This window comes from Ceratotherium simum, chromosome 2 (assembly GCF_057802395.1).
Source record: "Ceratotherium simum simum isolate JZ-2026a chromosome 2, ASM5780239v1, whole genome shotgun sequence".
Lineage (NCBI taxonomy): Eukaryota > Metazoa > Chordata > Mammalia > Perissodactyla > Rhinocerotidae > Ceratotherium > Ceratotherium simum.
This window is the reverse complement of record NC_141901.1, coordinates 14,145,878-14,160,720: the sequence shown is the minus strand read 5'-3', so window position 1 is coordinate 14,160,720 and position 14,843 is coordinate 14,145,878.

Here is a 14,843-nt window from a genome sequence, read left to right as displayed (position 1 = left end):
GTCGTCAACTTATCATTGCCCGGTGGGTTGATGCAGGGTTACAGCTCCCTGCCTTATTGTTACCTGGCAGCAGGTAAGTGATGCCAGGACCTCCAGGCCAGGGCCAGAGAGGGGAAGGTCCCAGGAAGGCCAGGTCACAGCTGGTAGGGCTGCCTCAGAAGGGAAGTTCTTGAGAGAGGCCAAGCTGGAAAGACCTCAGTGCTAGGGAGCCATGAGCAATGCTGAGCTGGTCAGTAGTCAGAGCAGGTAAACTCGGGTGGGGCTGAGGCAAAGGGAAGGGCAAAGGGTGGGTCACACCCTGAGCAGAAGGAGGGCATGGTAGAAGGTCAGCTTAGTCACAAACCCAGTGTGTGGCAGGGACCTTCCCTCTGGGCCAAGAGGGGCCTGAAAGTGACAGGCTCCTGACAGAGTGGCAAGGAGGCCACATGGCACCTATGCCAGCTAAGGAGATGTCCATCCCACCTCCACTCAGTGAGCAGGTTGCAGCGAGGGGGCCTTGCTTTTGGGAACTTGAATCACATTTTTCCATAGTGTGTCATGTTTGTTTAGAAACTGCCCCCCTCCCCAATTGCCAGGGATTGGTGGCTCCTGACACGTTTGCTTTAAATCTCTGTTTCTTGTCAGTGAGCCAGTTTAACTTTCTACTGTGGCACTGATGAAAGTCACTATTCAGCACTAGACCCAGATCCTTCGGGGAGGGATTTTGTCGCCATGGAGATGGAATCTGGGCTTGGTGCTGCCTGTTCAGCCCTGGGTGTTACTGGGTTGACTCAGCCCAGCACGCAGCGGGAGGCAATCCTCCTGCACCCCCGCAGCCTTTCCCTCCCCAACTGTATCCAGACCGTGACTTCTGCTGACCAGCTGTTTAGCTTCAGTACTTGACACACGCTGCTGAAACCTGCAGCCACGGGAGCCCACAGCTGAGCCCACAGGAGCCAACCTCCGGCCTGCTCGGATCTCAGCCACACCCAGAGACCCAGAGAGAAGTGACTCAGGCTGGACACAGCGGCTCCAAATGACCTCAAGTGACACAGCAAGCAGAATGAAGTTGACACTCTGAGTTTCACCTATCAGCTCGATTTGTCATTTACCTCGCAGTGGCTGCCACCATTTCCCAGCACCAGCTACATTTAAACGTGGGCAGACCTGCTAACATCCCCACCTTGCCTGCCCTGACCCCAAGTGCCTCAACTCTGGGTGCACATCCGCATGCCTGGGGAGCATTGCAACCCCGGGCGCCCCGGGCCTCCTGCAGAGATCTTGATGGAATTGGTCTGGGGGGCCTGGGCCCGTGTTTCCAGAGCTCCCCAGGGGATTTGAGAACATCTGATCGGAACATCTGATTCTGTTAGGGAAAAGGATGCTAAACAGACACACTATTTCCATCCCAACTTAGTCACGAACACACCTGCAGCTGGGCTCATGCCTTCAGTCATGGATTTCCGGTGTGAACTCAGCTATGCTCATTCCTGACCTGAAATCTTCCATAATTATGTCTGTATCCAACTCTTTCTCCTTGAGTTTTAGTAACTTTTAAGTTTCGGCTTCATTCTCTGGACTGTGAGTTGAGAGACTCAGTTCATAGACCACCTCTGAAGGCAAATTATTACATCATAAATAATCTAGCGATGGGAAAGTAGGTTGAGAATAAAACAAGAAAGGTCATCTGATTGTTCTGACACAGTCATGGATCTTTTACCTCAATTCTGTTTTTTTTTTTTTATTTTCCTTTACCTCAACTCTGTTTTGCTTTTTGTTTTTTGTTTTTTCTGCTGAGCTAACATCTGTTGCAATTCTTCCTCTTTTTTCTATGTGAGCTGCTGCCGCAGCATGGCCACTGACAGACAAGTGGTGTAGGTCCACACCCGGGTACCCAACCCAGGCCACCCAAGTGGAGCTCACCAAACTTAACCATTAGGCCACCAGGGCTGGCCCTAAACTCTGTTTTGTTTTGTTTATGTGTTTGTTTCTCTTAGGTCAACACTTTGTTGTATTTATTTTGTTTGTTTTAGCTTTTTTAATTCTAGAGACTTTTGAACATAGCACAAAAGTAAACAGAACAGTCTCATGAACTACCACATACCTACCCACCTCCCAACCCCAACTGTGGCCAACCTGGCCCCATCCCCCACACCCATCAATTTAGCTCATCTTCTATTATTTTGAAGCAAATCCCAGATATCATATTATTTCATCTGTAAAAGTTTTAGAAAATCACTCAAAAAGAACTCTTTTTGTATCATAACCACACTTCTATTACACATCAAAACAAATCAACAATTCCTACTGTTCAAATTTCCAGATTGTCTCAAAATTGTCATACATGGATTGAAAAAAAAACCAGTTTGAATCAAATGAGGTTCATGTGTCGAAACTGGTTGATATACCTTTTAAGTCTGTTTTAATCTATAGGTTACTCCTCCATGTTTTTTTTTCCTTGCAATTTGTTGAAGACATTGGGTTGTTCATCCTGTAGATTTGTCCACAATCTAGATTTTGCTGATGACCTCCCTATGGTGTAATTTAATACGCTCTCCGTCCCTATTTTTCCTGTAAATTGGTCCTTGGGTCTAGAGCTTAATCAGATTCAGGGCTGGTTTTAGTGGTGATATATTCTTCCAACAGGAGGTACAGGATGTCTGGCTGTCTCTTTCTGTGATATTAGAGGCTGCGGGTGATCAATGCCTGAATCCTTTGGTTCATTAAACATTTCAATATAGTGATGTCTGATTCTATCATTCCTCCTTCATAGAGGTGTTCCAGCTTATAAATGACAGAGGAGTGACCGAATCAGATATCACTATTTATCTACAGTTTGACACCCGGGATAACTGATTGATTTCCTCCTTTTTTTTTTTTTTTTTTTTTACCATTTTCAAAATAATGAATTGCTTTCCTAGCATACGCTAACAGTGAACAATCAGAGTTTAGTTTAGGTTTGTTTTGTTTTTAGTATTACTATGAATTCCTGGATTTTAACACATGTGATGTGTTTCAATTCATTGCAGTTAATATTCTTATTGATGCTCAAGTGGCCCCGTGTTAGCCAGTGGGAGTCTCTTCCAGTTGGCTCCTGAATCCTTCAGACATGAACTGAGAAGTCTATATATTTTAAACAAGCCTCATCTTGTACATTTTCTGCCCAGACCTAGAATCAGCCATTTCTCCCTGGAGCCCTGGTTCCTTTCAGTGGGAAATAGTACTTGGAGATTTCACCCTGGATGTCTGGAATTTACCTATTCTTCTATTTCACCTAAGTGTCCTCAAATTTTATTTATTTATTTATTATTATTATTTTTTGTGAGGAAGATCGGCCCTGAGCTAACATCTGCCAATCCTCCTCTTTTTGCTGAGGAAGACTGGGCTAACATCCATGCCCATCTTCCTCCACCTTATGTGGGAGGCCGCCACAGCATGGCCCGACAAGCAGTGCGTCCGTGTGCGCCCGGGATCCGAACCGGTGAACCCCGGGCCCCGGCAGTGGAGCGCGCACACCCAACCGCTTGCGCCATCAGGCCGGCCCCAGTGTCCTCAAATTTTAGTCCCTCTATCCTGGTCTTAAAGTCAGAGTAGGTACTGGCTTTAGCTCTGAGGCCACTCAGCATTCTTACAGGATGAACACATGTGAGCACTGAGTCCAAAGATGTTGATGAGCACAGGCTAGGTGGGCATGGACAAAGACAGTCTTAGGAGTTTAGAATCTCTTCTGTAGGCAGCCGGGGCTGGGGGAGGGGGGGGGTGCGGGGGGGGGGAATCCTTCTAGATCAGTGCTTCTCAAACTTTAATGTGCATACGAATTACCTGGGGATCTTGTTAAAATGCAGAGTCTGATTCAGCAGCCCTGGGGGGCCTGCGATGCTGCGTGTCTAACAAGCTCCCGAGTGACGTGGTGATGTTGGTCCACGGGCCTCACTCTGAGTGGCCAGGCTCTACAAGCAGTAAGTAGGAAGGGGGTGTTGGCACTGAATGAGCTTAAGGAGCTCAGAGTGAGGGTGAGGGAGCCTTCACAGAGGAGGTGGCTAGGACAGTGGCTGGGATTGTTTTTTTTAAATCAGGACCCAGAGCAACAGAGTAATGGTAACTTCACTTTTAAACTTAAAAAAAAATTATTAAGGTAGAACATTCATAGATCAAAGGGAACAAATCATAAGTGGACAGCTTGATCAATTTTTTGAGATATAATTCACATATTGTAAAATTCATCCCTTTCAGGTGTAAAATTCAGTTGTTTTTAGTATATTTAGAGTTGTGTAACCATTGCCATGATCTAATGCCAGAACATTTTCATCATCCTCAAAAAGAAATCCTATATCCATTAGCAGTCATTCCTCACTTCCCCCACCCCCAGCCCCTGGCAATCACTAATCTATTTTCTATCTCTGTGGATTTGCCTCTTCTGGACTTTTCACATAAATAAAATCAAACAATATGTGGTCTTTTGTGACTGGCTTCTTTCACTTAGCATAATGTTTTCAAGGTCCATCCACGTTGTAGCATGTATCAGTACTTCATTCCTTTTTATGGTTGGATAATATTCCATTGTATGGATAGACCACATTTTGTTTATCCATTCGTCATCAGCTGATGGACATTTGGGTCGTTTCCATCTTTTAGCTCTTATGAGTAACGCTGCTATAAACATTCACGTACATATTTTGGTGTGGGCATGTATTTTCAGTTCTTTCGGGTATATATCTAGGAGTGGAATTGCTGGGTCAGATGGTAACTCTCCGTTAAATTTTTGAGGAACTGCCAAACTGTTATCCAAAGCAGATGCACCATCTTACGTTTGCAGTTTGATGTATACTTTTTTATACATATCACCACCTCCCAGATCAAGAAATAGGATGTTATCAGCACTCTAGAACCCTCCTCTGCACCTCGTCCCTGTCATCCCCCCACCCTAAGGGTAACCACTAGTTGGACTTCTGTCACTATTGATGGCTGGGACTTTGAGAGGCAGGACTGGGGGTATATTCCCTGTGGTGAGAACAGCGTTAGCGGAGGCACAGTGAACGAGGAGGGCAATTCTGGTTTTAAATCCTTCTGTGTGGACAGGTCCCCAGATTTCCCTGCTGTTGTACCAAGACCTGGTGAAGCGATATTCTCCCTCCACGCCCCACTTCCTGCGCAGCCAGCCTACCCTTTCAGCGAAACAACAAGCGGTGGGCTTCTCAACCGGATCCTCTGGGAGGCGGGCGAGGCCGCTGAAGTGGGGAAGCCATGTGCACGATGCTCAGGGCTCATCCTTGCTCAGGGCTCATCCTAAGGACAATCTCAGCACGAAGCGCCACGGTTCAGCCCGCTTTGTGGCGGGGCGGCTGCAATGAAGGAGTCTGCCATTGCAATGGCCCTGTCACAACTGTCCTCCCCTGCCCCTTTAGTCTCCACTCACCTCCCGCCAGCAGGCTCTTTAGGAACGACTCAGACCCCCAGGCCTCAGCCGGCCGCCGCACGGCGCTGAGGCAGGACTTTCTGAGCAGGTCTCCCGACCTGCGGGGAACTGCGCATGGGCAGTGGGCGCGCCGCCTGTTGTTCCGCGGGGCGGCGCGCTCAGCTCGCTCAGCGAGGAGGGCTTCCAGGAGGTGGCCGTCAGGATGTCGGGCGTGCAGCTGCCTCAGCGAGGCCCCCAGCACCAGGAGGCCCTTTTTCTCGCTTCAGCTTTTCTCCAGCATCCGGCCCTGCAGTCCATCCTTTTCCCCTAAACTGACCTTCTCCTTCTGGCCTCGTCCAAGCACATACATAGAATTACACACACAAAGTCACTGTCACACACACACTCAAAACTGCTCAGAGATATTTATCCCTGTCCTGGAAATTGTTGACTTGCCAATGACTTTTCATTACCAGCCCCTCATCCCCAAAAGTCCCTCCTTCCAGCTCCTCTGAAAGATTGTGACAGCCCTCTGGCAGGTAGGTGGTCAGGCCTTGCTCCAAAAATACCATCCGGACACAAACAGCCTGAAATTGTCATGTCCCTCCAGCCCACTGCCTGGAAATTTATCAATTAGAGGTGAATTTGGGTACTCTTTAAATGATGCGCACGTCCCTGGGAGGGCCAGGCTGTCACACATCAGGGTGCATTAATTTAATAGATTGCTGTCCTACCAACACCGAGCTGAGAAGGGCAGCTGCAGGCATGGGAGTGTGGACGGGAGTGGAGGATAGAAAACTCTGGAGCGAGGTAGCTATGATGGGCAGGGCAGGCTGGGACGTGCTGCTGAGTTCTGGGCGTGCCTCGTGCAGTCCTGAGGCTCTGGAGAGGCAAGTCCCAAGGCAGGATCTAGAAAGGGAAATGGGAAGATGCCAAAGATAGACTTTTTAAGGTTCAGTATTTTATATACACCGGGCAGGAGTTGAAACCCAAAACCCAACTTCCCTTCCTCTTCCCCAGGGTCCTCTTATGCCTACTCATCTCTCCCCACACTTTCTTTCCTCTCCTCTACACTGACCTTCCCCTATTCCTTTTCTCTCCCCAGAAAAGTCTCGTTAGTTCTATTTTCTCTATATTAAAGATTTAAATGGCTTTTGGAGGCTAGCCTTGGAATCTAACAATTGTTACAGCACCACTTTATGGGAAAATGCATGGTCTAGCCTTGTCCTGGCTCATAGTAGGTGCTCAAGAAATGCTGGTTAAGTGAATAAAGGAGTGGATGAAGGTCACTTCATTGTGAGTTCCAAATATGAGTTTTGGGGTGGCCTTTTGGAACTGATCCTTATGTGGGTGACCACTGGCTTTCCTGTTGGCACAAATCAGAGCTGTCAGTCATCCTGGGCCCCCACAACATTCAGAAGATGAAGCCGGGGTGGGACCCACAGTCTAGACCCCCAATCTTGTCTGATTTCGTTTCTTCTGTCCTTGCAGCTCTTCCTTCTGGAAAGGTCTGTGGGCAGGGACCGATGGGGCCCCAGCGCCCTCTGCTGGTTTGTTTTCAATAGTTGGCTTCTGCGTACTTGGGTTTGTAAATACCCTTGCTTTTAATGCGCTTGGGCAAGGCTGGGAGTGAGGATTTCTGGATTTATTCCAGGCCCACTCCTCAGTGAATGGCAAGTCTGGAGGAAGCTCCTGGTGATAAAATTTCAGGGTGGCTTCCCAGCCACTAATAATTTAAGTCGGTTTTATTTTTGTTTTAACAACCTCCCTGGCTTGAGTGCCTAAGTGTGAAGTAGAAATAGCTTCTAGCCCGAGCTCAGTGCTGCATCTCTGATGTCAATGGGTTCTTTCACTTGCTTTTGAGAGGCACAGGTCTGGTTTTCCCTAAGAGAAATGAGACACTTTCCTCTAAAAAAGAGAAGCAACCCTGTCCACAGCAGCACTGCCTCCTGGACAGAGGCTGGCACTGGGCTTTCTCTAATTCACATGAAACTCTGGCTCCCCCCAGAGGCCCGTGGGCTGGCTGAAGAGAGAAGCCACAGGCTTGGCTTTCTGCACCAGACCCTTTCCAGCACTCCTCCAGGATCGCAGCAGCAGATACTGAAGAGCTCCTGGGCTGGCAGGTAGTGGACAGGGAACCACCCACAGGGGTACAGAATCCAAGGCCAAACTAACCCAGACTGGGGGCGGCCCCTTGTTCAGAGGGAGGCCCCCCGTTTTCCGTGCACCAGATGGCATAGCATAGAGCACTGCTTCTCAGTCTTGTATGCGCCCTGGAGTCACCTGGGAGATCTTGTTAAAAAGCAGATCCTGATTGGGAAGGTCTGGGATATAGCCTGAGACTCCGTAGTTCTAGCAAGCTCCCAGATGATGCTGATGCTCCTGATCCGGGGACCACACCGTGAGAAGCAAGAGTGTGGAGGAAATAGGTTCTGAAATCAGAATACTCGGGTTCAAATTCCAACTCTGCCGCTTACTCTGTGACCTTGGACAGATTACTTTCATCACCTTCTCTCTGAGCCTGTTTCATGTATAAAGCAGGGAGAATGAGTTTGAATAACTTCATAAGAAGACAGACAGAATGACTTCATAGGGTGGTTGTGAGAACAAGATGAAACAGTGCAGGGACAGCTCTTCCCCAGAGCCGCAGAGCCTGCTGCACGGTAAGTATCTTTACAGTCGTGTGTCCTCTCAGCAAGTGTTGACTGGTCCCCTGCTATGCACCTGGCACTGCCCTCGGCCCAGGGATGGAGCAGAGACAGAAACCAAGTCTCAGCTCTCAGGAGTGTCCATTCTAGAAGAAGAAGACAGACAACAAACAGGTTCAATACATAGCGTGTAAGTTGGTGATAAGTGTGCTGGAGAGAAAAATAAAGCAGAGGAAGGAAGGTAAGGCATGCTGGGGGTGGGGATATCGCTATTTGTGTGGAATAATAGGGAAAGTGACACTGTTTTGAGTTAATTGTGAGGTAAGGGATCTGGCCACGTGGATAGCTGAGGAAATGGGAGGGAGCATTTGTAAGTGCAAGTGCAAAGGCCCTGAGGTAAGAGTGTGCATGGTACATGTGAGGAAGAACGAGGAAACCAGTGTGGCTGGAGCCCAGAAAGTGAGGGGAAGAAGACCATGTGTGTCGTGGGTGAAGGTGGAGGGCAGATCCTGTAGGGCCTTGCAAGCCATTGACTTTGGATTTTGCTCTGAGAGAAATGGGAAAACACCAGAAAGTTCTGAGCGTAAGAGTGATATGATATAACCAATATTTTAAAGGACAGCTTCAACTTGTTGAGAATAGACAGTGGGGGACTCCTACTACACTCCAAGGCCTTTGTAATAGCTCAGGGGAGAGAGGGGGTGGCAGAGACCACTGGGGGAAGTGGTGGGAGGATATATATGGAATAAGAATCACTCCTGGCTGTAAACATGAAGCCATTTTGATTTTGTTTCCTATTGTTCCTTTAAATGTCTTCAGTGGGGTTAACCTACCCTTTGGATGAACACGTGGAGGGTGCATGGCTTCACTGGGCTCTCCCAGGAGACAGGAAGGTCTGGGGTGCTTCCAGCAGAGGAGATTTTGGGAGATCTTGACTGACTTTGTCTCCATTCCTAAGGGTCCTTCCTAGGCCATCTTTCTCTTCCTTGAAAAAAAATTCTTGCTGAGCCAGCCCTGATGGCCTAGCAGTTAAAGTTTGGTGCGCTCCACTTTGGCGGCCCAGGGCCGGTTCCCAGGCGTGGAACTACACCACTCGTCTGTCAGCAGCCATGCTGTGGTGGCGGCTCACATAGAAGAACTAGAAGAACTTACAACTATATACAACTATGTACTGGGGTTTTGAGGGGGAAAAGGGAAAAAGAGGAGGATTGGCAACAAATGTTAGCATAGGGCAAAGGTTCCCCTGCAAAAAAAAAAAAACATAACATTTAAAAAAAATTATTGCTTTTTATTACACAAATAATACATGTTCATTGTGGAAACATTAGAAATTATAGATAAGCACAAGGAATGATAGAAAAATTTGTCATAATTCTATTATGCACAGAAAACCACTGCTGTTATTCTTGTGTGTATCCTTCTAGGTCCTCAGTTCATGCGTGCCTCCCTATGCACACGCACACAAACATACACACACACCCATTTTTACCAAAAATGGGATTATACTCTAATGCTTCTTCATAATTTGCTGTTTTTCACTTAACATTATATCATTAACATCTCTTGATGGCATTAAATATATTTCCACAATATATTGTTCTTAATGTCAATAGAGCATTCCATTTTATGGGTTGTGCCATCATTTATTTAACCAATTGGTGTCCACTTATGTTGTGTCTGATTTTTAAGTATATATTATAAACAACTCCATGATGAGTACTCTTGTAGCTAAATCTTGGCACCCATCTGTAATTTTTCCCTGTCTTTTAAAGCATCTGATATGTGTCACCAAATTGCCTCTCAGAAATATTTTACTGATTAGACTCATACTGGAGTCGCTTATTTCCCCACAAACTCATCACTCATAAAAAACAAAACAAAACAGAAACAAACTCTTCTTGGTCACCACTTGTAAAAGCTGATGTCAACACTAAAGTGTGTAATGGGCAGAACCTCCCACCATTAAACATCGCTCCCTCACCTGCTGAGGGCACACTGTCCACCTTTGGGGTCCTCTACTGTGAGAATTGGGGTTGGCCTTTCAGACTCTCTGTTTCATCTCAGTTCTGGAGGTTGAACATGTTTTGGTTGTGTTTTGTTTTAATATAGAGATAAGTACCAAAAAGTCACCTTGATCACACACATAGGTGGGCAAATGACCTTTGAAATACTGAGGAGGGGTGCAGGGAGGCTCTGGGGGCCCCTGCAGCCAGTCAGGGGAGCCCCCATTAGGAAGAGGGGTGGGTAGCCCATTGCCATGGCAATGGGTGTAATCGACCTGTTGAGTCTGAGAAAGATTAGTCTGGGCTCCCTCTGTGGTGGTGGATGCCTGAGCCCAGCCTCACCCGCCTTCCGGGGCTGGCTGTGCCTATGTTCAGAGAAGGGGTGCTGTGAGTGGGCACTGTGCCAAGGCCCATGGCAGTGATGGGAATGGATGACACAGCCCAGCCTCCTCCAGGGCCCAGCCCTGCCCACCTAATTGCCACCAGATGATTCACCCTCCTGTTTCTCTGGAGCCTGCTTGAGTCAGGCCTGGGGCTGTAGGGCCGGCCCTCTATGGGTGGGCTGGGCTGAGCCAACTGCACTTCACTCGGTTGGAATCAGACACTGAGGCTCCAGGAATGAGGTGCTGGGTTACAAGGGCCCTATTCTGTCCTCGAGAATGGCCAGTCCCAATCCCCTCACCATTCCTACATTTTCCTATTGTTTGATTTTCTAATATACACATCCTTCCTCCTTTCAAAACAGCTATAGGTCATTTGTTTATTTTTTAAATTAAAGTAGATCAACATCCACCTCATTGCAGGCCTGGCTCTGCCTGGAGTCATCAAGGTGTCAGGACACTGGGACTGAGAATTGAAGGCCTTTTAATCGAGGAAAGGCAATTCTGACCTCCTCATCATTGTTGTCACAGCAGTTTTTGTAGAAAATTCAATCCCTCTACAGATACTCTCATTTAACCCTCCACACCAGCCCTAGAATTAGGTGTTATATCCCCATGTTCCAGATGAAAACACTGTGTCTCGGAGAGGGGAAGGGACTCACCTGCAGCCACACCACTGATTTGGGTCCAGGTTCAGTGCTGAGGTCTATGCTCCTGAGGTCTGTGCTCCTTCTACCTCATCTCCTTCCCCTTGGAAGTGCACCTGGCCCCGGGGAGCCACAGAGCAAAGGGAGCAAAGAGCACTGGGCTGGGAGTCAGAAAACCTGGCTTCTGGTCTTGGCTTTGCTACAAATTGGCTGTGTGGCTGAGGGCACCTCACTGCACCTCTCTGGGCCTCAGAACCCTCATAGCAAATTGAAGAGATTGGCTCAGATGATCTCCGAGATTTCTTCTAACCGTGAGGCCTTAGCCTTGTTCGGTGGTAAGTAACAGAAAGCCACTCTGCGGTGACAGAACAGGCACTGCAGTCCAGGAGCCCAGGAGCCCTCACAAAACTGTGGCAGAAGCCAGCACCAGACCAGTGGGCCTGGACCCGGAAAGTGGCTCTGGCTGCCCCCTCTCTGCAACTGCCTGGGTCTCGACTTCTCTCACCTCCTTTGTTTCATTCTTCTCTCTCTGCAAATTGGTTTTCTTTTTCTACAGACCAGCATTTTCTGCTTCTCTGGCCCATGTTGGCAGATGCCTCCCCAGCTCCCAATTATATGTCCTCAGTTCTGGGGCCAACAGAGGCACAAAATTCCAATTCCAAATCCCCAGGGAAAGAAATCCGATGGGGCAAGTTGGGTTGGAAATCCACCTAGACCTGATCAACCGGGTCCTGTAGCACAAAGGAGAAGTAGGGGCCCAGGGCAGGGAGATGCCCCACAGGAGGCTCTGCACACAGGACAGGAATAGCATCTTTGGGAGGAGAGACAAGGTTAAGTCTAATTTCATTCCAGGTGGGGTGACATTGAGACTGATAGAGAAAGCACAAGCTCACCAGCAAAGCTGGCCCACGTGCGGTGTCAGCAGGAATGATGGGCTGTGGCTCCCCGAAGGTCCATTCCCAAGGGCAGACGCGACAGCTGTTTGACAGCCAGGCAAACCTGTCCTCTCAACACACACTGTTGTCCTTCTGTTGCCTCTGAGTTGGATGGAACTGGGGCACAAGGGGTTTGGGAAGGGTCAAGGGACAGAGACTGCAGAGACCACTGCCACCAGTCTTCGGGGCTTGATTAGCACTGCAGGATCATTTGCACAAAGAAGACTCGGCGCTTCAGCTGATCCTAGCAGCTCGGTTTCCCTGATGACCTTGTTTTAGTTCTTAAAACTGACGTCTGCTTAGGTTTGAAAACACGACCAGGGGAATCTGGCCACAAAATCAAATCTCAAGAGGGATGCTCTGTCATCCCATGAGCCAGTCTGAACACAGGACACAGTCACATATCTATCACATATCTATGTCACAGTCAAATATCCATCTGGGATAGAAATCTGGATAATCTAGAGCGTTTTCTTGGGACCTCCTCTCAGCCTGCTGAGTCCTGGGGGGACCCATGTGGGAGGAGACCCCTGCTGGCACCCCAGGACCCTTCAAGCATGTCCATGGTGCCGAGGCTGCGGTGCTGGGAAAGCTGTTGGGGGTCAAGAGGGTCAACACGTGGACCACCCAGGGAAGGCAGAGAAATTCAGATGACATAGATTCCTGAGCACCTGCCAGGTGCAGGGTTCTGACCCCCATGCTGAGAATGCAGACGAAGACGACAGGAACGCTGCCTCTAGAGAATGACAAGCTGCAGAGGAAAGACATATGCAGGTTGGAAATAGTAAGGAGGTGGGAAACTTCTCTAAATGACCGAGTGGCCTAGTCATTGAGTCCTTGAAGAGCTGTGTGGAGGTAGAGGGTGGTCCAGTAGGGATGATGGGGGCTTCCTGGAGGTGAGAGAATGAGATGAGCAAAGGCAGGGGCGTCGGGGTGTGAAGGGCACATTTGGGGCTCTAGAGTGTAGGTTTACAGATAGGAATGGGGAGAAAACATCAGAAATCTAAGATCAGATCAGAAATGCAAGGTCCTGAGCAGCAGGTTGAGGAGTTTGGATATTGTCCCTTAAGAAACGAGCACTGGAGAAGATTTTTGAGCAAGGGAGTGAGTTGCAGGGAAAAGCAGAGGTTAAGGACCAAGTATCTGGAAGTGGCATGCACAGTGGATTCCAGGTCGAGAAGAAACTGCTGGAGTCGAGGGAAGTGGGTCTGAAGCTGTTATAAGTGGTCCAGGATCCAGAAGCTAAGAGCCTAGATTAGGCTGTGTACGGGAATTGGGCGATTCAGGAATGGACATTGGAAATGTTATAAAGACGGCAGGGGAATTGGTAGCTCATTTGCTGTGGGAGGTAGAGAGAAAATGTCAAGCTTGAACGACTAAGTGGCACCAATGTCAGAAACAGGGAATGTTCACCACACATCCACATAGTTGTCAAATGGCAGGGGTAGTGGGTGATCAATGAATTCTGTGTAGTCTCTGTCCTTAAGCAACTCATATCCTCTTCTGTCATCCTCAGCTCTTCCAGAAAAGGTCCTGAGAGCCATCAAAGATATGTCATGGAGGAAGTGATAGAGAGCAGGGTACAGAGGAAAGAAAATTCCACTGCCAGCCTGTAACAGGTACTTTGCCCATATTCTCAGAAATCCTAAGAACCAGAGGAGCTCTGAGGGAGGAGGCGGGGGTCTGGCTGCACAGAGTAGGGGCCCTGATCTCCACAGCGCTGAGATTTCCTCCTGGGACGTCCAGCCAGGGCACCAAGTGGACAGGCAGATGGGCTGATGGAAGCCCTGTGGGGAGCGAGGTCTGGCCCTTGTTCAGAGATCCTCCTGTGCTCCGGGTGCCAGGACACTGAGCAGGGACAAGGACCCTGTCAGGGAGTCAGGCAGAGAAGGGATTTGGGCCCAGCGGTGAGGAGTCTGTTTTTGGCTGCACTGAGTTTGACAGGATGGCTTGGGCCGGGAGAGATAGGGGGATCTGACCTTGGGTGAGAGGTCACGGTTGGAGTCCAAGGCCTGGAGTCACCTGCCAGAGACCATGACTGGAGACCACTGTTCGTTCTTCCTTAGATCAAAGTTGCCATTAGTTCTTCTCAAACAGATTAACATTCCTGTCTCGGCCAGCTTCTCTGGTGGCATTAACAAGCTGGCAAGTGAATGCTGATGGAGAGAAGGGTTGGGAGAGGCATTTATAATCAAGTGATGATTATGGAGACCCAATTTAAAAAAAACAATAAAGTCATTGTTCCTGAACATGAGGGACAGGACTAGGGGTTGAATTTTAGAGTCACGTGGGATTTCCCTTTTGTCCAGCCCCATTCTTCTTTTCCCCATTAATTAATTAATCTAGACTTTAGATTCCAGAGCCAGTTTGATTTGTTTCAGGAGGGTATCTGTTAATTTGGGTTTGACCTTCTGATCCTGGAGGGCTGATATTGATCAAGTGCCACACAGTCCTCACTCACTGAGCAAACTGTTAATTCTGGGGCCCCTGCGTCGAGCAGGACAGATGTGATTCCTGCCCTCAGTCTCCTAGAAGGAAGTGAAGTAGGTCCCTAGAAGACAGTAAAGCGATATAGGAACAGCCTAGAGGTTGTCCAGATTTAGGATGTAGGCAGAGGAGTAGTGACCAAGAGAGACACAAAAGGAAAAGTTGGGGTGGGAAAAGCAGCAGTCCAGGAAGCCGAGAACCCCAGGAGCATTAATCCCCAGGGCCAAAAGCAGGAACTAAAGCCAGAAGAATGAGGACTGAGGAAGGGCCATGGAACCAGCTGCCAGGAGGTGACTGGCTTCCCTCAGGGGAGCAGCTTCAAGGGAAAAGCAGGGCGGAGGCTAAGCAGAGCAGGGGTGATGACGCAGA